Here is a 23,168-nt window from a genome sequence, read left to right as displayed (position 1 = left end):
TCATTGGCCCATTTTTCAGATCCGAAACGATTACTGCATCACGCTATCTGGACATTCTTCGTGAATTTGTGGCGGTACAAACTGCCTTAGACGACACTGCGAACACCTCGTGGTTTATGCAAGATGGTGCCCGGCCACATCGCAGGGCCGACGTCTTTAATTTCCTGAATGAATATTTAGATGATCGTGTGATTGCTTTGGGCTATCCGAAACGTGGATTGGCCTCCCTATTCGCCAGACATGAACCCCTGTGACTTCTTTCTGTGGGGACACGTGAAAGACCAGGTGTACCGCCAGAATCCAGAAACAATTGAACAGCTGAAGCAGTACATCTCATCTGCATGTGAAGCCATTCCGCCAGACACTTTGTCAAAGGTTTTGGGTAATTTCATTCAGAGACTACGCCATATTATTGCTAGGCATGGTGGATATGTGGAAAATATCGTACTATAGAGTTTCCCAGACCGCAGCGCCATCTGTTGTTGAAAATTGTAACTATTGTAATTTCGAAAGTTTGTCCGCCTGAAAATGTACTGTTGTCCCAAGCATATTGCAACAAACGGTGTATATCTATCGCTGCTCGTTTAGTTTTTATTGCCGTTTCAAATATACCGGTCATTTTTGAAACACCCTGTATATTGAGCCATGCTTCCTCTACAGCCGTCCATAATTGCGGAAATGTTTACCGGCGCAGGATACTGTGCAAAAACTGATCTCTTGATTATGCCCATGAACGTCCGATGCCATTGAAATCGGGCGATATGGGTGGCCAAATCACTCGCTCGAATTGTTCAGAATGTTCTTCAAACCAACGGCGAGTAACTGTGACCTGGTCACATGGAGCATTGCCATCCGTAAAAATTCCATCTTTGTTTGGCTGCAAGTGGTCTCCAAGTAACAGTACATGGCTGTGGTGTCACCGCCAGACACCACACTTGCTAGGTGGTAGCCTTTAAATCGGCCACGGTCCGTAAGTATACGTCGGACCCGCGTGTCGCCACTATCAGTGATTGCAGACCGAGCGCCGCCACACGGCAGGTCTAGCCTAGAGACTTCCTAGCACTCGCCCCAGTTGTACAGCCGACTTTGCTAGCGATGGTTCACTGTCTACATACGCTCTCATTTGCCGAGACGACAGTTTAGCATAGCCTTCAGATACGTCATTTGCTACGACCTAGCAAGGTGCCATTTTCAGTTCTTATCATTACTATATCTGAGCAGATACTATTGTGAATCATGTACCGTCAAGAGCGACGTTCATCATTAATGGATTAAAGTTAAGTATCAAGCTAATTATGTCCGCTTTCTGTATTCTAATTCCTTGTCATGTTCCAGACGTCACGTCAGTATAGTTCTTCCCTCCTCACGCCAGCCTGCGTGAGCTAAAACGCGTGCATTTCGGCCTCCATTCGTAACACGGTGTTGGCTCTTCTACGAACACACCAATGACCACTTCCAATCAATGAACGGTTGAGTTGGACCAGAGGACCCAGTCAATTTCGTGAAAGTACAGCCCGCACCATAAAGGAGTCACCACAGGCTTGCAGAGTGCCTTGTTGACGACTTGCGTCCATGACTTCGCGGGGTCTGTGTCACACTCGAACCCTATCTTACCAACTGAAATCGGGACTCATTTGACCATTTTCAAGTAATCTAGAGTCCAACCGATTTGCTAACCAGCTCAGGAGAGCATCTGTTAAGTTTGGAAGGTAGGAGACAAGGTACTGGCAGAAGTAAAGCTGTGAGGACGGGGCGTGAGTCGTGCTTGGGTAGCTCAGTTGGTAGAGCACTTGCCCGCGAAAGGCAAAGGTCCCGAGTTCGAGTCTCGGCCCGGCACACAGTTTTAATCTGCCAGGAAGTTTCAGCTCAGGAGAGGCTTTACAGGTGATGTCGTGCTGTTACCAAAGGCAGCAGTATCGGTCGTCTGCTGCTACAGCCCATTAATGCCAAATTTCGTCGTACGTCCCACATTGATTCCTGCGGGTATTGGGTGCGGTGTTGCTTGTCTGTTAGCACTGGCAACTCTACGAAAACGCCGCTGCTCTCGGTCTTTAAATAATTTATTCACTCTTGACAATGTGGATTGCGGAATATTGAATTCACTGACGATTTCCGAAATGGAACGTCCTATTCGTCTAGCTGCAGCTACCACTTCGCGTTCGAACAATCTTAATTCCCGTCGTGCGACCATAAATATGTCGGAACTCTTTTCACAAGAATCACCTGAGTGCAGATGACATCTCCGCCAACGTACAGCCCTCTTATGCCTTGTGTGCGCGATACCACCGCTGTACTGTAAATGTACATACCTCTGTCTCATGACTTTCTTCACCTCAATGTAAGTTCACTACGAAAGAATTTCTGAAGTACCAAAAGAAATCAATGTTTGTAGTGCGGATGTCGTAGACTCAGGTGACATAAAAATAGAAAAGATGGAAACCTTCGTTTACTTTCGTTCCGCACTGACATGCCACATCATTTTTGTTGCAACTTATCACGTGAAGCTATCGTTTTCTGAGTCCATAAGCGCGTAATAGGTATCATTTGCAGTCAGGAAGATATGTTCAAAGGACTAGGGATAATAACTACTGTTTCCCAATATAACTATGCCTAAATAATTTTTGCTATACTAAATATACCAGTTTTTCAGACAAACAGCTCTATCCATGGAATCAATAGCCGAAATAATCTAGTTGCAGAGTCCATTATCCGGGAACATACATTTTCAATAATGCGTCAGCAGCCATAAACAGTTATGCTACTAATACAGTGCAAGTTAAGAGAACCCTAAGGGATTTATTGATGGTGATATTCTCTACTCCACTGTCGAATTTCTTAGCGAATATTAATTGGCGTATACATATTACAATAACAGCAAGTAACTGAATGTCACATGCAAGACCACTTCTACATCTTCAGTGTAGTAATGTTGATTGTACAATTGAATGTTGTAGCCACATATCTTGAAACGGAAAGCAATTTACAATATTGTAAAATTCATATTATACACTTCAATGTATGGACACATACGTGTTTGAGCCAAGTTTGGTATTAACTTTTAAATGACAAAATGTTTCAGCTTTTAACTTGTTCTTCATCCTTGCGAAATATTTTACTGAAGATCTGTGGAAGGAACATCAGCATACCTGTTTCTTACGAGAACTGTTAGGGGAAACGTCTTAAGCTGGACGGCTTGTCCGTTATCAAATCATCCATGTACATAAGTCTTGCATTACAACTAGACGTGCATTTAAGTTACTGAAGAAATCCATTTACGTGGCTGAAGCTACCCCTGAGGGTGCCCCACTCAATCGCACCACAATGTTTTACTTTCATCGTCATCCAGATAAATCGGCTTTGAACGTTCGTATGTGCTGAAGAAGTGCTTAAGGACCACAAACACAGGAGACCTAATACGAGAAGGACCGATAAGAATAGCTTGTCCTGTACCACAATGGTGGCAAAAAAATTAATTGAGCAGAGATGATAAAACTGAAAGTGACAACCAGATTAATGTCCAGCAGCTTTCTTAAACTACATAATCGAAATAGCTAGACCGTCACAACTTCCGATGGCGAGTCGGCCGTGTGCGTGTTAATATAGCACGGATGAAATGGCGCCAGGTTACCGTATCACTGTTCGAAAAAGAAATATATGCTATTCACGTCAGGCGGGAGGTATAAAGGTCCATTGTTCGACCAGCGGCGCTTTATAGCTTCGAGCGCCGGCTTGCCTCGTGGGAAGATGAGGAATGCCTTCACAAAATGGAGATGAAAATTTTATTTTATTGATGCAGCCATTTTATTACAGCCCACGGTCTGGATTTTCTAAAGCGGTTTCAACTGTAGCTGCCACCACGAAGGGAAATGGCACACAAATTATTATAGTATTTTATTTTTAGATAATTTTAGCTTTTAACTTTGCTTGTCGCTGTGGTCGTTGTGAACAAGCGTCCGGTCGGACACGACACAGTCCATTCTTGTTGCGTGGAGGATCGTCATTTATCTTTTATCGAAGTAATGAGTGGGATATTAAGCATTTGTATGACTTAATCTGAACGAAGACATACACAATATTAGTTAGGTGATATGGGTTTTGCAACTGCTTACGTTAGGTAATAGCTTAAATTGCGTACATGCGTTCCAACCTTTTGAATTACTTCATTTGCGCTTTCTGGAGATGAAGATGCTACGTTGGTAATGTGTTAGGCTTCTAGAATAGTGATGTTAGAAAGTGGATGGCAGTCGCAAAAATTGCTACAAAATGCAGAAACTATGTGTTCGATTGTTCGATGGACTACGCTGTTTGCTATGTTGTTTACTGATGATGCCATGGTGTACGTTAAGATTTCGAAGTTGAGTGCCTGTAGGAAGATACAAGACGACCTAGACAAAATTTCCCGTTGGTGTGATGAATGGCAGCTAGCCCTAAATGTGGCAAAATGCAAGTTAATGCGGATGAGTAGGAAGAACAAACCTGTAATATTCGGATACTGTATTACTAGTGTCCAGCTTGACACAGTCAAGTCGTTTAAATGTCTCGGCGTAACGTTGCAAAGCCATGTGAGGTGGAACGATCGTGTGGGAACTGTGGTAGGGAAGGCAAACAGTCGACCTCGGTTTACTGGGAGACCGCATAGAGGACGCTGGTGCATCCTATTCTTGAGTACTGCTGGAGTGTTTGGGATCCGTAGCAGGTCGGATTGAAGGAAGACATCGAAGCACTTCAGAGAAGGGCTGCTAGATTTGTTACCGGTAGATTAGAACAAAACATGTTACGGAGATGCTTCGGGAACTCAAATGGGAATCCCTGGAGGGAATGCGTTGTTCTTTTCGGGAAACACTACTTCAGAAAATTTAGAGAACCGGCCTTTGAAGCTGACTGGTGAGCGATTCTGCTGCCGCCAACATACATCGCGCATACGGACCACGAAGGTAAATTGGGGCTCACACGAGGGCGTCGTTTTTCCATCGCTCTATTTGCGAGTGGAATAGGGCGGGAAATAACAAGTAGTGGTACAGGGTACCCTCCACCACGTACCTTCCGGTGACTTGCGGAGCATCTATGTAGATGTAGATGTAGGAGTGGTAGAGAGGTCTGATTGGCAGAGAGGGTTCTGCTGCGTGACTAGCAGTAGCTTGGCAGGGTTAAGAATGATCAGACAGCCGTGAAATTTTCCGTAGATTTCTAGCAATGTGATTCTCCCATGGCTGTGTCGCAAACGCTGTGCAGGGTGGGGCTGCACTTTTACTTCCGTCCCAGCTGACATTGTTTCGGACTTCATCTGTTCTAGACGGACTGCCTTTTCTATAGCTTCGAGATCTGTTATCCCGTTGTGTATTTCATTTCCCCAGAACCCCCCCCCCCCCCGCCCCCAAATAATATATAAGGTAAGGATGCCCCATTCGTCACATGGGGAGGTGCCCAATGAGAGACTAGCCAAGTCTACGACAGATCAAGAAGCGATAATTTTAATTTCATGACACTGCTATTTGCTGGTGATCAGCTTTTAATAGCAGAATCAGAAGAAAAGTTTCAAATTGCAGTACATTAGTTGAGTCAAACTGCCACAAAATATGGCAATTGAAACTACAGCAATGACATTTCAAGGATTGGAACCCATAATGGCCAAAATTGCTATAGATGGACAACTAACTGAACAAGTAAGAGAGCTTAAATGCCAAGGGTATGATTTTAAATTTCCAGGTCAGATGATAAAGAGCTAAAATTGACCAGATTCAGACATTTCTGTGGAACCATGCGACACACATAAAAACATAGCATTAATTAAACTTTACAAAGTTATAGCCTTGGCTTTGCTGCTTTATGTTGGCGAATGTTGGACCCTAACAATTAATTAATTACGACGTAGCAAATCTTTCGCTTCGTAGCAGGATATTCATTACTGAATCATAAAAGAAACACCGTCGTTAATCATACTCTTCTAAAAATTGTAAACACATTACTCTGCCTTATAATGCAGAGGTATTTCTCCAAATCCTCAAACGTTAACGAAGTATCATGATTTTTCTTCATTCTGCCTTCCATTATTAAGTACAACGTCAGAATCGAGGTGTTTTAGTACTCCTTGCGACAAAATCTTAGATTTGCTAAAAGTACTCGCTTAGCATCTTCGTCTGCGTTTCTGTATTATGAAGACGCCAAATGTATTCACGTTACAATTTCTTCACAGAATATAATTAAGACTATTCTCGTTTTTAACCCGTCTGTAGTGAACGCTCCGTCTACGGCACATTAAACTCTAATCATCCTTCCTTCCTTTCTTCTTTTTAATGCCTTATACTGGGTACTACAGGGTTGTTATTGTCACTGATGTCATGACGTTCGCCAGTAGGAGAATGAATTTCTCAGTCTTCTCTGTTAGCTGTAAATGGCCCAAATTAATTTCTCAGCGCCAGACAGAGTTTATTAAGGTGCGTTTATATGGCCCATATTTTACGACAATATTCGGCCGCATTAGCGTTATTGTCAACATTTCTGAAAAGTAGCAGCAATTCACGGCAAGTTTCCGGTAAAGCCGGGCAATATTGCTGATGTAGCGGGCTGTTGCAGCTAGTTGCGGACATATTGCAGAGGGGTTGGCAGTGTTTTCCACCAAGAGTGGAGAATAACTCGTATTGTAGGGCAATATCTATCTGTCTCTGGTCTGTAAATGCTTATCTCTCGCTGTCACATATGTTTTCTACTTCTCTCGCCAACAGCGTTGCTGCCCTCACGTGTCTGAGTGAAAACAATATCGGTTCACTTTCGTTGGGAAGTTTTCGCACGTGCGTATAGCCACCTGTTCAAATGGCTCTAAGCACTTAACATCTGAGGTCATCTGTCCCCTAGACTTAGAACTACTGAAACCTAACTAACCTAAGGACATCACACACATCCATGCCCGAGGCAGGATTCGAACCTGCGACCGTAGCAGTCCCGCGGTTCCGGACTGCAGCGCCAGAACCGCTAGACCACCGCGGCCGGCTCGGTCAACAGTAGCTGGTAATGTTGTAGTACACGTGGCTGCAATTCGTGTGGCAGCAATGTTGCCAAACAACACTGTCGGGATATATTGTCAGAAATATGCAATTTTTATCGTCACTGTAATCGTAGATTTAGAGACAAGCGAGTCGGTAGCATGCCCATACACTGAAGACCAATTTAGCAAGGCACTTTCTTTTATCACCTCAGTGGTGGCTTTAGGAAGAGCAGAATGTAATTAGTAGTGCCACTGGGATATGATTTTATTTCTTCAGACGTAGAACAACTAATGTAGTCTTCGGCATGTATAGTATCATTTGACCATTCTTGATTGATCCTTCCGTCTGTCAGAACTCTATTGTACAAGGTGTATCGTGATGAATAGGAAAAACTGATTCGGGTGAACGTATACGGAAGCAATAACTTTCCAGTAAACACGACCCGCAGATGTGTCGTTTGCGAATTGCTTGGGAATATGTGTTTCGGAGCCGCCTCAGAATACATTATGAAATATTGTGCTAGTTAATACCAATACATTAGTAACGCAAAACTTTCCAGTAAATTCCCCATTTAACTGGTCTCAAACTTCACCCATGGCTGAAAGTTGTGAATGTCCTAGGAGGAGGTAGCTTACAAAACTCTCATTCGACTGATGCTGAATATTGCTCTGCGTCCCGCACCATACTGATTGAGGAAATAAAGAAGATTCAAACAAGAACAGTGAATTCTGTCACAGGTACGTTCAGTAATCGAGAAAAAGCGACCCACACATGCTAATCCTGTGGTATCATCCAAAGATCGCGGCGCCACACCGAAGTCGGCAACGCACATACTACAGATGTTAGTGGCGTCTTGCTGCAATCCACAATGACGGCTGAAAAAGACATTCCCTTTGTCTGAGCACAGCAGCACTCTCGCATGGAAGTCGATGAAGAGCCGAGCATAGATGCGCTCCGCCACAGTTTCTGACCTCAGCTGAAGCAGTCAGCCGGACAGTGTGGCCGAGCGGTTCTAGGCGCTTCAGTCTGGAACCGCGCGACCGCTACGGTCGCAGGTTCGCATCCTGCCTCGGGCATGGATGTGTGTGATGTCCTTAGGTTAGTTAGGTTTTATGTAGTTCTAAATTCTAGGGCACTGACCTTAGATGTTAACTCCCATAGTGCTCAGAGCCATTTGAACAATCTTTTTGAAGCAGTCAACATCATCAAGTAGGACTAGAGAGTTATTCAAGTTTCAGATGGAAATGTGCTTTTGTAAATGTTAAACGTTGTACTTCAAGAGAAAAGTTTGTTAATTAATGCATCGAGTGACGCTTTAATAGTCAATGACAGTTGTAAATTATCGACTACTGTGGCAAAGGATAGTATTGAGTTAAGTAAATCTTTTTTTCATTCACGTAATAAAGTGAACTTATACTTCATGTGTTGTAATTCTAATGAGCCATCTCCCAGTGCACAACTCCGGATGTACGATATTTCGCCCGCATCTCGTGGTCGTGCGGTAGCGTTCTCGATTCCCACGCCCGGGTTCCCGGGTTCGATTCCCGGCGGGGTCAGGGATTTTCTCTGCCTCGTGATGGCTGGGTGTTGTGTGATGTCGTTAGGTTAGTTAGGTTTAAGTAGTTCTAAGTTCTAGGGGACTGATGACCATAGATGTTAAGTCCCATAGTGCTCAGAGCCATCTGAACCATTACGATATTTCCGAACCGGGGCAAAAACCTGATAGTGAGGTCTCCCCTCCCTCCTCCTCCACCTTTACCGTTTGAGATAGGATCTTAAAAATTTACAAAAAAAATAGATTTTTCAAATATATGTTTAGTTTATAGCGCACATATTTCTGAAGAGTTTGATATATGAAACATATATGTTCGATAAGATGTAAGAGGTGTTATTGGGTTTAAATTGTGCCAAAGTGCAGTGCCACGCCTCTTCGCAGAGCATTCTTCTATCGTATGTCAAAGTATTTCGCTCTGTGGCATTCAAACGTGTCTATTTTGTAATGGAAGCCATAAAATCTATATTAAGGGCAGTGGAAATTAAAATGTCCTATGGCGCTTCTCCTGTTCCCAGTCGGTTTGAAATCCTATTCCCCTTCGAAAAAAAACGTACAATTAGTTCTTGGTGGGATTATTTGTGAGCGGGAGGATAAGGACCCTTCAGAAAATTTGCACTCCTTATAGCCTGTTACCTCATAACTTTCTCCTTTGTGTGACACAAAATTAAATATAGGAAATATAATAGCAATAAAGACAAAAGACAAGTAAGACAGTTCACATTTACTGTACTCAGTTCTTCAATCCTTACATCTCACCTTTTTTTTTTATCTAATCTTGCTACAACTTTACACGGCGTGTTTTCCTTTCTGCGGCGTGTTTACCTCATTTAAGTTCGTCAAACGTTTTGCTATATGAAAAATGAAAATGTCTTTGTCTAATACTGAAAAAGTTGTTAATACGAATAGTACCCAAGACTGATGTGGTTTCTCGATTTCATTGCGTCTATTTTGTCACTGTCTGCTAGATAAAAGTGAAATAAGCCTTTCTAATATTGCAGCAATTGTAACACATGCCAAGTAAGTGAGACTGTGTTGGCACATGAGGTCATTTTTATCTATCTAATTTAGATAAATAACACGACAGAATATAATTCACGAGGTACCAATATCAAATGCCTATTTGGCCTACTACAAGCAAAAAGTTTTATATTAGGGAATAGTTTCACATGTAATTCATGTACTTCAATTTCTCAGGCGTGAGATCGAAAAGTGGCAGTAGTACGAAGTTTTTATATAATTTTGGAAATGTCATATTCTTCGATACAATCTGTGTGATGTCCGCGTTTCTCCTCCTTCCTCGTTCTAACAAACAATCTTGTTCTCACTAATTCTGTAACTATTCCTACCACTGTCAAAACTTATTCTGTGGTTCACTTCTCTAACCCTGCCAGAATCACCGGTTCAGTTATCCCGCATTTACTCTCCGGTTAGGCATTATTATGCGTTTATTGTCCGGTTAAGCGTTATTACGTGTTTGTAAACGCCTTTTCTGCTCTGTTCCTGGAATAGAAGTAAGCGGCTGCTGACCGGGGACTGTACAACTGGCCTTTAGTAGTGCAGCTAACTCGAAAAAATTTTATGTCAAAAATTCATTTTCTTGAATACACCGGGAAGATAATATGCAATCTTTCTTACCCGTTATTTCTGCTAGTCGTTTATTTACACTTTGGTACCCTGAATCTATATAAAAATGGTTCAAATGGCTCTAAGCACTATGGGACTTAACATCTGAGGTGATCGGTCCCCTAAACTTAGAACTACTTAAACCTAACTGACCTAGGATATGACACACATCGATGCCCGAGGCAGTACTCGAACTTGCGACCGTAGCAGCAGCGCAGTTCCGGACTGAAGCGCTCAAAACCACTCGGCCACAGCGGTCGGCTGAATCTATCGATTTCGCAAATAATTACAACAACGCTTATCATTCGTACACCCAATCAACGACATAAACAAACGGCGATTGGTATTTACCCGGTTTATTCGGTTCATCACTAGCCCCTTTTGTCTGTGGGAAAGTTTTTTAGTTCTAGATACGAAGGGGTTTCCCCTAACATAGACATCACGTACACTACGCACACATTCAAAAATTAACTTATGAATCGCTCAGAAATGAACTTAAAATGTGTTCGAAAATGATCAAAGACCAACAGGGATGCGTTTCAAAATCATATGAACAATCTGTAGACCAAAGTGCGCTGGACGCTAGGCGCTTTGTGAAACAAGGTTTTTTTCTTCAAGAATATGAATTTGGCGCCCCCTGAAAATTCCGCACCGGGCAGATATCCCGGTTTACATGGCCGGACGATTGTAGTTTCATCGTGTCATAACGTTTCCTACTCCCATGGCAGACGCTGCAAGAGCGCCTATATGCTTCAGGATATGGTTCACTACTGAAATTCCGAGAACGCACGCTTCTATAAGGGCCAATCGATACAGCGCATCCTTCTACGCAGGTAAAAGCAGTGCGTTTTCTAGCTTACTCAGAGACTTACTCAGAGACTATCGTTCTTTCCGTGGAACAGTGAAGGTGGAAGTCACAACGGTATAGGTGTACGCTTCGACGCACACCATATGGTAACTTTCGGAGTGGATGCATGATGTGGTACATGCATATTTACGGGCATATTTTGTAAGACAACGTCAAATGCGCCATTATGATGTGGCAGGCCGCATCAAACCAGTCAGAAGGCTGATAACTCAAAAGCCCAAGATGGCCAAATCGAGTAGGCCCTGTATCCTGGCCTTCAAGACCACCTGACGTTCTCCGGATTTTCCTGTCCGGGGTTGCCGCAAAAGTGAAGTGTACGGGACTCCCATTAATACTGTTGAAGAATTAGTGCAGTGAATTTTATAGCCTTGTCAAGATCTACGAGACGATGCGCGGAGGGGGATGGGGGGGGGGGGAGATGGATGGATGGAGAGGTTGTATGGGCGCATGACAGCAAGGTCTTCAACGCCCGCTCAGTAACAGGTTGAGACGTGTGTCCAGAAAATACTCAGAACAGGAAGATAAAACAGAACGTAAAACGCAGGTAACAAGCTTGGAAAAAAGCGTGGAACGAAGCATGCCGTCAGCAGTAAAACACGGTCAACACAGGAAGAAAGTGGTAGAGGGAGCTAAAACAATATAGCAGATGAAAGTGGCTGGCTGACCGCAAGGAAAAGAGGGGGCGGGAGAGGGAAGGGGGATTTCAAATATTACGTGACTCACTTTAGAGACGAGTTTGTTACTGCATGCAAGTGTGAGAACATCTTGTGGAACATCTTCTTGAACAGGTACGCGTGTACAGTAGATTTTAACGTGGAATGAGCTGAAATAATGTTGCATTTCTTATTAAGAAGGGCCGTGGTTAAAATTTGAGCCTCGTTATTTGGAGGTTTAATCAAAAGGTTTACATTAAAAATACGTCAGTTCTAATTTCGACAATAATCTATTTGATAATGAAGTCGATAGCGGCTGGTAACCACATATTAACAATTACATCACCAACTGCTCCCTTGCGAGCCCGTGTTTACTTGAACGTTTTTGCTACTACATTGCCGAAAAAAAATAGTACATCCTTTTAAAGCTGTCTATAATTCACTCAAGATTGTTGCAATAGTGCATACGGAGTACATGAAATGATGACTTTACGGATCAATAGGATAAGCGGATCTGATGTAACAGGTATCGACCGATGCTGCAACACCCATAAAAGTACGTGGTGTAGGCTCTATGGGCGGCAGTGCAGGCGCTGACTCTTGTATCCAGATGGCGAATACCGTCCTGGGATACGTTACGCCACGCCTGGTCGACGTGTTCACATAGCTCTGTAATAATTGTTGGCTGACGAATCGCACGAGCCACTTCTCGTTCCATCGTATCCCACACGTGCTCGGTTGGAGACAAGTCCGGAAATCATGCTGGCCAGGGAAGTCGCTGCACGTCTTGCAGAGCTCGTTGAATTTCACAGGTAGTTTGTGGGCGAGCATTATCCTGTTGGAACAGCACATCACCTTCCTGTTGCAAAAACGGCAACAGAACGGCTCTAACAATATTCTGCACGTACCGAGCGCTGGTTAACGGCCCCTCCAGAAACATCAAACGTTAACGAGAGTTGTAGCTTATCGCGCCCCAGACCATAAGGCGTGCGGTGGGACGGGCAAACGACCATCACTTGCGTGCAGGCAGAATATGTTTTCATTCGTGAGATCACGACAAGCCATTCCAAGTGATCCTCTGACGGCAGCAGTGGCGCCGTGCACGTCGATGCTGTGGCGTGAGTGGAAGATGGGCTGGAGGTGTGCGTGCCCGTAGTCCCACCGCTAATAACCGCTTCGCAACAGTTCTTGTTGACACATCTAGGCTCACAAGACCTTATATCTGTGCTGTGTAGCTGAACGACCTGCCACTAGAGCCCTTACAATACGACGATCCTGGTGCGCGTCTGTCCTGCGTGGACGTCCGGAAACTCGTCTACTGGTGTGAGAATGTTCACGTGACCACTGATACTAGCCTTGTTGCAAAACTGTCGCAGTACGTGGAACTTATGCGGCCGTGTTCAGAAAGGACCATTCCGCCTTTCAGATGGCCACAATTTGACCCCTTTCGAACTCGCTCACTTGGCTGTAGGAAGCACGAGTGCGTCTGCATGGTACGGTTGCCTGCTTGCTTCACATGTTCGCACCACACTGACCCTTATGGCTGTGATCATTCACTGTTAAAGGGTAGACACAGATGGCGATCTGGTAGCTATGCCACTACGCTATCTATTGGCGGACGACGTCAGTACATCAACTATCTCCCAGGTGGCATATGCCGTCATCGGACCAAAATCAACATCGTCTTTCAAGATGCACAATTTTTTTTGTGGCTGTGTATTATCGTGTACTTTGCATGTGTGTCATTTTTCGGTATTCATTACGACACATTCTGTATATTGATTCGACAGTCTACGAGGAACAGGAGGTCGATTACTCAATCACCTGCGTCCTAGTACGTATTTGGCCCTCCACTATCTGTCGATAGGATTGTATTGTATTTGTCCGGTGTGTAATGCCTGGTTGCTGACCGTCCTATTGATTATCCCCACTAGGCAAGGTTGTGTGGCGACTGATACACTAAACTCGCATTCAGGAAGGGTGGAATTTAAATTTCTGCCTGACCATCCAATTAACACGAATGTCAGGATGGGTCCTTTGCTAAAGACATGGCCGAATTCCTTCCCGATTAGTGGGCTACCTGAGCTTGCCGTCCATCTCTAATTATTTTGCTGTCGATGGGAAACAAAGTTTAGTTCTCCCTTTCCTTCCCTCCTGGCTTTCCCAATTTTTTTCTTTTTGTAAAAACACCCACTTTAAAGCTGTCTGATATGTATATACAGCTGATTGTAGTGTTGTTCTAGGCGCTGCAGTCTGGAGCCGCGAGACCGCTACGGTCGCAGGTTCGAATCCTGCCTCGGGCATGGATGTGTGTGATGTCCTTAGGTTAGTTAGGTTCAAGTAGTTCTAAGTTCTAGGGGACTGATGACCTCAGATGTTAAGTCCCATAGTGCTCAGAGCCATTTGAACCATTTTTAACATGTGGAAGAATTCTTCAGTATTAAAGTCTGAAAAAATACAATAAAAATATACAAAAGGTCAATAGACAGCATATGACAATAAATATGAAGTATTGTAAGATATGAGTAAAAATGTTTAAATTAAACTATAAACTTGCAAATAATATTATGTATTTTTTGCGTTACGTATTACAGAATCTGCTAAATCAACAAACTTAACCGAAGTACTTTATTTGAGTACCCAGTCTGCTAAAACCCGACTTTCAGGAACTCTTTCCATTTTACGGCTTTATGTTTTCCTGGGTAGTGGATGGTTTTTATATTTTCGTCCTCATGAATGGAAAACAGTGTAGTTCTAATTATACGTTGGGGGCGTATGCGTGCAGAGCTGGACAGGTTAGAGGCTACATGTCAGACGACGCTTTTACTGCTCGCCAAGTTCTCAGAGCCTCGATATAACAGCGCCCATTTAAACCGGAGGTACTTGTGGACGTCGTGAAGCAGCTCGCCGCTGCGCCACAAGGCCAGTCAGCGGCGCGAACATAAAAATAGTCCTCAAAAGAACTGTCTGACCCCCCGCTGCGTTTATGCACCAACGCTGTTCAGCTAGAAAGCCTGGTAATATTTTAGTTAGACGAGGAAGAAATTTTGCAGTATGCTTACAATCGACGACTTTTTACCGCTGGAAGGCGCCGTTAAGCTTGTACTGCAGCGCGGCAGCAGACGGCTCGTAACGTTGTTTATGGGGTCGTCGGCCCAAGACGGACATCGCTGACGCACGTCTCAGCTGTTCCGCACGCCTTTGTGCGCTCTCATCGGCTTTACACGTGAAACCTCACTTTCATGCTGCGCCACGCTGTAAGAACGACGCAAGGGGTACGACACTTTGTCCAGGCGGTCTTATTTCGACGACTCATACCTTACAAGAGAGCGTCCCCACCGCACCCCCCTCAGATTTAGTTATGAGTTGGCACAGTGGATAGGCCTTGAAAAACTGAACACACAATCGAGAAAACAGGAAGAAGTTATGTGGATCTATGAAAAAAATAAGAAAAATATACAAACTGAGCAGTCCATGTGCAAGATAGGCAACATCAAGGATAGCGTGAGCTCAGGAGCGCCGTGGTCCCGTGGTTAGCGTGAGCAGCTGCCGCACAAGAGGTCCTTAGTTCAAGTCTTCCCTCCAGTGAAAAGCTTAATTTTTTTTATTTTCAGACAATTATTATCTGTCCGTCCGTCCGATGCGAGGTAACTGCGCCGCAGTATGGGGACGCTAACACGTAAAAAAACATCGAAACACACGATCTCAGTCGACTACAGCGCACGGAAGACATATGCAGGATTTGACGGTCTACACACGAAAAAATTTGAAAACATTGAAAACATATGTTTTGACAGAGCACAGGGAAAACTGTGCTACTGTGAAACTGTTGCATTCATTTGTTGCAGTTTGTGTGACAAACTCTTATGTTTTCATCATTGTTTTGGGAATGATTATCACATCCACAAGAAAACCTAAATCGGGCAAGGTAGAAGAATCTTTTTACCCATTCGCCAAGTGTACGAGTTAGGTGGGTGACAACATATTCCTGTCATGTGACGCACATGCTATCACCAGTGTCGTGTAGAATATATCAGACGTGTTTTCCTGTGGAGGAATCGGTTGACCTATGACCTTGCGATCAAATGTTTTCGGTTCCCATTGGAGAGTCACGTCCTTTCGTCTACTAATCGCACGGTTTTGCGGTGCGGTCGCAAAACACAGACGCTAAACTTATTACAGTGAACAGAGACGTCAATGAACGAACGGACAGATCATAACTTTGCGAAAATAAAGAAACTTTTCACTCAGGGGAAGACTTGAACTAAGGACCTCTCGTTCCGCAGCTGCTCACGCTAACCACGGGACCACAGGGCTCATGAGCTCACACTGTCGATGATGTTGCCAATCTTGTTGCGCATGGACTACTCAGTTTGTTTATTTTGCTTATTTTTTCATAGTTCCACACAACTTCTTCCTGTTTTCTCGATTGATCTGTGATCAGATTTTCAAGGCCTATCCACTGTGCCAAATTATAGCTAAATCTGAGGGGGTTGCGATGGGGAAGTTCCCTTGTTAGAAGAACCATTTGATTACACAGCATTGACGCTAAACTTCCACAGGAAATTTCTAAATTTGCGAATAACAACACCTCCGTTATCTTAAACGGAGATTACGGGTATAGTTGATATGAATATTTTTTATAGCTAAGGCTTGTAATTTCCTGACCGAAATCCGCAGTTAGTTTCTGATCTGGCCATGACAGCAAATAATGGTTTTTCTATAAATTTTCGTGTGTCTCCGTACAGCTTCGCCGCATCGTAGCGATGCATCAGTAGCAACTTGAATTGGGTGAATGTTTATTCGACTTTCTAAAGCTTGACATGTACTGTGAAGTTGATTTGACATCTTGTTACACGGCTGCATAGCCTACATCTCCTGAAATAAAGTTAGGAGCTGAGAGAATTGCTACAACGCTATCCTTACCAGCTTAGTGCAAAACAAAACATAAAGAATCAATGTCCACTCAGCGAAATAATTCCTCAACAAGTTAGTCTGAAGACATTGCTTCCATTCAGCAACGAGTAAGATACTGAGGTCACAAAAGTCAAGAGATGCCTCCTAATATCGTGTCGGACCTCCTGTTGCCCGGCGTAGGGCAGCAACTCCACGTGGAATGGATTCAACAAGTCGTTGGAAATCCCATGCAGAAATAATGAGCCATGCTGCCTCTGTAACACTCCATAACTTCGTAAGCATTACCGGTGCAGGATTTTGTGCACGAACTGACCCTCTGGATTATGTCCCATAAATGTTCGATGAGATTCATGTCAGGGGATCTAGGTGGCCAAATCATTCGCTCGGATTGTCCAGAATGTTTTTCAAACCAATCGCGAACAATTGTGGCCCGGTGACATGACATCGTTGTTTGGAAACATGAAGTCCACGAATAGCTGCAAATGGTCTCCAAGTACCCGAATATAACCGTTTTCAGTCAATGATCGGTTCAGTAGGACCAGAGGACCTAGTCCAGTCTGTGTAAACACAGCCTCCATCATTATGGGGCCACCATCATCTTGCACTGTGCCATGTCAACACCTTGGGTCCATGACATCGTGAGGGCTGCATCACACTCCAACCTTAGCATCAGCTCTTATCAATCGGATCTCATCGAGACCAGGAGAAGCGCTCCAGGAGATGTGCTATTAGCAAAGGCAGCCGCGGCGGTCGTCTGCTCCCTCAGCTCTTACCAATCGGATCTCATCGATACGGTCATGAGCCCAGAAGAGGCGCTGCAAGCGATGTAGTATTGTAAGCAAAGGCACTTGCTAAGATCGTCTGCTCCCATAGCCCGTTAGGGCCAAATTTCGCCGTACTGTCCTAACGGATACGTTCGTTGTACGTCCCACATTGATTTCTGCGGTCATTTCACGCAGTGCTGCTTGTCTGTTAGCACGGACAGCTCTACGCAAACGTCGTTAAGTTAGCCACTGCGTTGTTCGTGCTGAGAGGTTGGTTGGTTGATTTGGGGGAGTAGACCAAAGAGCGAGGTCATCGGTCCCATCGGATTTGGGAGATGGGGAAGGTAGTCAGCTGCGCCCTTTCAAAGGAACCACCCTGAAGCGACTTAGGAAAATCACGGAAAACCTAAATCACGATGGCCGGACGCTGGTTTGAACCGTCGTCCTCTCGAATGCGAGTCCAATGTACTAACCACTGCGCCATCTCGCTCGGTCGTGGTGAGAGGTTGTGGTGTCACCGCCAGACACCACACTTGCTAGGTGGTAGCCTTTAAATCGGCCGCGGTCCGTTAGTATACGTCGGACCCGCGTGTCGCCACTATCAGTGATTGCAGACCGAGCGCCGCCACACGGCAGGTCTAGAGAGACGTCCTAGCACTCGCCCCAGTTGTACAGCCGACTTTGCTAGCGATGGTTCACTGACAAATTACGCTCTCATTTGCCGAGACGATAGTTAGCATAGCCTTAAGCTACGTCATTTGCTACGACCTAGCAAGGCGCCATTATCATTTTCTATTTATCTTGTGATGCAAGTAGCGTCAGACCGATGTTCACCAATTGTGGATTAAAGTTAAGTATTCCAGCAGCTACGTACGTTATTGGCTATATTAATTACCCTGTCCAGTTCCAGACCTCAGCTTAAACGCGTGCCTTTCGGCTACCCGTCATTGTGGATTGGCTGTCTTGCCAGTCCACAACAGAGGTAATGCCTGAAATTTTGTATTCTCGGCGCAGTTTTGAAACTGTGGATCTCGGGTTACTGAATTCCCTAACGATTTCCTAAACGATTTCCTAAATGGAATGTTCCATGCGTCTAGCTCGAACTGTCACTCCGCATTCATTCCCATCGTGCGGCCCTAATCGGGTTGTATATCTTTTCCCATGAATCACCTGAGTGCGAATGACAGTTCCGTTAACGCACTGCTCTTTCATATCTTGTGTACGCGATACTTGCGCCCTCTGTAGGTTGCATGTCGCCATCCCATGATATTTGTCACCTCAGTGTAATGGTCCTTTTGTAAATTTTCCTGTGTCTTCATACAGCGTCGCCAAGTCGTAACGATGCATCAATTTGAATTATGTAAGTGTTCATTAGACTTCCTGCGTCCTGCATGTACTGTGAAGTTGATTTGACATTTGGTTTCAAGTCTGCAAGGCCTGTACTTCCTTATTCATGTGTATGAATACGTCGAAAGAAATCTAAAAATTACGTACCATTTTTCACACAAACAAATACGTACAGAATTATCACTATTTTTATGTGGCTTGCAAACGACAAATGGAAAGAATACTAAACTAATTAACGTCCCATTATAAAAAAATTCGCGGTGAAGCTTCGTTCAGACGATGCACGTTGGTCACAAAATACTCGAAAAGTTTCAGCTATGAACGAAGCGGAACGAAGTCGTAACTTAGGAAACGCTATACTTCCTGTGAGTTTGGCAGGGAGAGCTACTTGTTGAATATAGTTGAACAAATGTGGAATGCGTGTCTTTGTACATAACCACCAAATATTGTAAACACAAATTTGGAATGTTCCCACCTTACGGTGCTGCACTACATGTGGCATGCAGTTTGTTTATAAAAATCGACGGGTTACTCTTGTAGTCGACAGTTCGATGTAATCGTAACCTCTTATGAAACCAATAACATATGCAAGTTAGACGGACAACGAAAGCAGTTGTTTATCCAATGATGGCGAATGATCTCCAAAATGGTTCCAATGGTTCTGAGCACTATGGGACTTAACATCTGAGGTCAGCAGTCCCCTAGAACTTAGAACTACTTAAACCTAACTAACCTAAGGACATCACACACATCCATGCCCGAGGCAGAATTCGAACCTGCGACCGCCGCGTCAACTTCCTCAACATATAAAGTATGAACTAAACGGATCTCCATGGTTTTTCGTTGCGCGACAGTGAGTGACGATTGTCCAGTGGCTCATGCTCGCCTTAAGATGCCATTATAGTTCTAAACACATTGCTATCCTGTTCATTCTAAACACATTGCTATGTTGTTCATATCTTTTGTGCCAGCACGCACTACTTCATCAAACAGCTCCTTAGTAAGGAGACTCAATGGACCGCATTAAGTACACCAAACAAAAAACAAAAAAACAAAAAAAATCTCTGACAGTATCAAGCACCTCAATGGATGATAGTTGTTACCATCCTCCACCGAGCAAGGTGGCGCAGTGGTAAAGGTGATAGTCTCACAAGCATGAGAACCAAGATTCGACTCCTCTTTTGGTCATACCGATTCAGGGTTACCTCTTTGTCGCTAAATCGGTTAACGCTAATGGCGGAATTGATCCTGTCAATATGAGACACACAGTTTCCTAACGGATTACAGTTAGAAACGGTAACGATCTTGGAAATATCGATAATTTATAAATAATGTCGATATTCATTGATCTATATTGTACTGTCGATATATCGACATTATTTATGCTTTTCTCCAAAGTATCCGGCTTTAATAATTCTGTTTATTGGGTCTGATTGCAATTAATCACTGTTTTTCACGCATCCTGTCAAATAAACCTAACAAAACGAAGATTCATTAAGTATTTCAAGTCTTACACTCATGTATGACACTCCGCTTAGCTGGTAAACAAGTAAATTTTCTTTAATGAATTCATTTTGACTTTTGTCAGTCTAGATACTTTACATCTACGTAGACGTTGAACGACTGAGATAACTGACGTTGTTTTTGAAACTGTGCGGCTGGTGAATTCCCTTACTGTACGCATGAACCCATCGAGATGTTAACTGCCCAACTTTGTTGTCTGGTGCGTGTGTGATGCGCGCGTATGTGTGTGTGTGTGTGTGTGTGTGTGTGTGTGTGTGTGTGTCTGCTGTATTGATTTGGAGTGTGGTGCTAGTTACTAAGCTACTGTAGTGATTTGATTTGGAGTGTGGTGCAAGTTACTATGTGTAGTGAGGCAGTCATCTGTCTCAAACCTAATAACTAATATGAATCACACTTCAGTATGAAAAAAATCCAATATACTGAAAATATAGGTATTTTACATCCAATAATGGTCAGCTTCGATATAACTAAGATAATTTATCGCAAAGTCGACATATCGATACTTCTGAAAAAATAGTCATCTTTAATCCTAGTCCACTCCAAGCATTAGGTCTGTCTCTAATGACACCATCGTAGATAGGATGTAAAACACTAATCTTCCTACCCAATCTCCAGTGTATCGGTTATACTCCTAGACGTACTTGAAACAAAGAAAGCGACGGGTAAATGAAATCTCAATTAAGAAGACATGGAAATATCTTAATCTACACACTTTTCATCGTATTTGAACTGGTGGTTGTGGTAACAATTGCTAAGTGGGGACCAGTGTCTCTTTTTTTTTGGGTCATCAGTCCTCTTTTCATGCAGCTCGCCATATCTTACTCTCGTGTGCCAAGCTCTTCACCCCACTGTAGCACTTACACACACCGTCCTGATTATTTGATAGCTTACATCTACTTTCCTGAGAATTGGATGCAATCCAATCTCGTTTTTACTTTACAGTTATTACCCTCTTCAGCTCCCTCTAGTATCATCGAAGTTATTCCTGATGTCTTAACACATGTCGTATTATCCTGTCCCTTCTTCTTATCAGCGTTCTTCACACTGTATTGTATTGTATGTTAACTGAGGACCTAGAAACGACGGAGAGGCTCCGTCCCCGCCGCAGCCGCAGTGGTCGACAACCCCACGACGACTACCGCAGTCCACTTCACCCCTCAGCCGCCCCACACGGAACACAGGGTTATTGCGCGGTTCGCCCCCCGGTGGACCCTCCCAGGGAACGTCTCACACCAGACGAGTGTAACCCCTATGTTTGTGTGGTAGAGTAATGGTGGTGTACACATACGTGGAGAACTTGTTTGCGCAGCAATCGCCGACATAGTGTAGCTGAGGCGGAATAAGGGGAACCAGCCCGCATTCGCCGAGGCAGATGGAAAACCGCCTAAAAACCATCCACAGACTGGCCGGCTCACGGGGCCTCGACACAGGTCCGCCGGGCGTATTCGTGCCGGGGACCAGGCGCTCCCTCCCACTCCAGAAATCTGTGCGTTACATCGCTTGGCTAACCGGGCGGGCGCGTTCCTCACATACTTTTCTCTTCGCCTATTCTGCAGAAACCCTCCTCGTGTCTTACCTTATCAGCCCACCTAATCTTCAACATTCTTCTGTAGCACCACATCCTAAACATTGCGATTCTCTTCTGTTCCGGTTTCTTCGAAATGTCTTCGGATTAAAAGCAATGATTGATATTGTCAGACTTCTTTTGGTCAGAAATGCCCTCTTTGTTTTTTATAGTCTGATTTTTGTACCACCCTTCCTTCCTCCGTCATACATTATTATTTTTTCCATGATGATAGAATTCCTTCACTTGGAATGCTTCGTCATCACCAATTTTGATGTCAAACTTATCGCTAATCTCATTTCTTTTACTCATCATCAAAATCATCTTTTTTCGGTTTACTCGTAATCCATATTGTGCTCAGTAGACCGATCATTACATTCAGTATATCCTGTAAATCTTCCTCTCTTTCACTGTTCATTAGAGACAAGGGTATCGTCAGGAGTGCCCCAGGAAAGTGTGATAGTACCGCTTTTATTTTCTATATACATCAATGATCTGGCGGACAGGGTAAGCAGCAGTCTGCGGGTGTTTACTGATGATGCTGTGGTCATGGAAAGGTGGCGACTTTGAATGGCTGTAGGAGGATACTAAATGGCTTACACAAAATTTCTAGTTGGTGTGATGAACGGCAGCTAGCTCTAAATGTAGAAAATGTAAGTTAATGTAGATGAGTATGAAAAGCAAACGCTTAACTTTCAAGTACAGCATTAACAGTGTGCTGCTTGATACCTAGACGTAACATTGCAAAGCGGTATGAAATGGAATGAGTATGTAAGGTCTATAGTAGGGAAGGCGAATGGTCGATTTCGATTTATTGGGAGAATTTTGGGGAAGTGTAGTTCATCTGTAAATGAGACCGCATATAAGACGCTAGTGCGATCTGTTCTTGAGTAGTACTCGAATATTAGGGATCTGCACCACGTCAGATTAAAGGAAGACATCGAAGCAATTCAGAGGCTGGCTGCTAGATTTGTTATCGGTATGTTCGAACAACACACAAGTATTACGGAGATGCTTCGGGAACGGAAATGGGCATCTTTGGAGGGAAGGCGACTTTATTTGCGAAGAGCGCCGTTGAGAAAATTTAGAGAACCGGAATTTGAGGCCGACTGCAGCTGCATATAGGTCCCTCGAAATAAAATTGGAGAGATCAGGACTCGTAAGGTGGCGTGTAGGTAGTCGATCTTCAGTCGCCCTGTTCTCTACTGGAACAGGAAAGGAAGTGACTGCTAATGGTACAGGTACCCTCCGCCACGCACCATTACGTTAGCTTACGGAGTATGTTTGGAAATGTAGATGTAGATATTGTTTAACCCGGAATTTAGTCCGGCTCTTGAACGTATAACTTATAACCGACAGTGTTTCTTCTT

General features: G+C 43.9%; 1 protein-coding gene and 1 non-coding gene across 4 annotated transcripts in view; one reads left to right on the top strand and one right to left on the bottom strand.

Annotated features, from left to right (window-relative positions):
- The window catches only part of LOC124788124 (collagen alpha-1(XVIII) chain-like), a 674,174-nt gene that overhangs the window by 253,893 nt on the left and 397,113 nt on the right, over window positions 1-23,168 (bottom strand). The window lies entirely within an intron of this gene.
- Trnas-cga lies at window positions 1,763-1,837 on the top strand. The gene has a single exon. It is a non-coding gene; the product is annotated as a tRNA-Ser (tRNA).

The sequence above is a fragment of the Schistocerca piceifrons genome, chromosome 3, assembly GCF_021461385.2.
Source record: "Schistocerca piceifrons isolate TAMUIC-IGC-003096 chromosome 3, iqSchPice1.1, whole genome shotgun sequence".
In the NCBI taxonomy this organism is placed as follows: domain Eukaryota; kingdom Metazoa; phylum Arthropoda; class Insecta; order Orthoptera; family Acrididae; genus Schistocerca; species Schistocerca piceifrons.
This window is presented reverse-complemented; position numbering and strand designations above follow the sequence as displayed.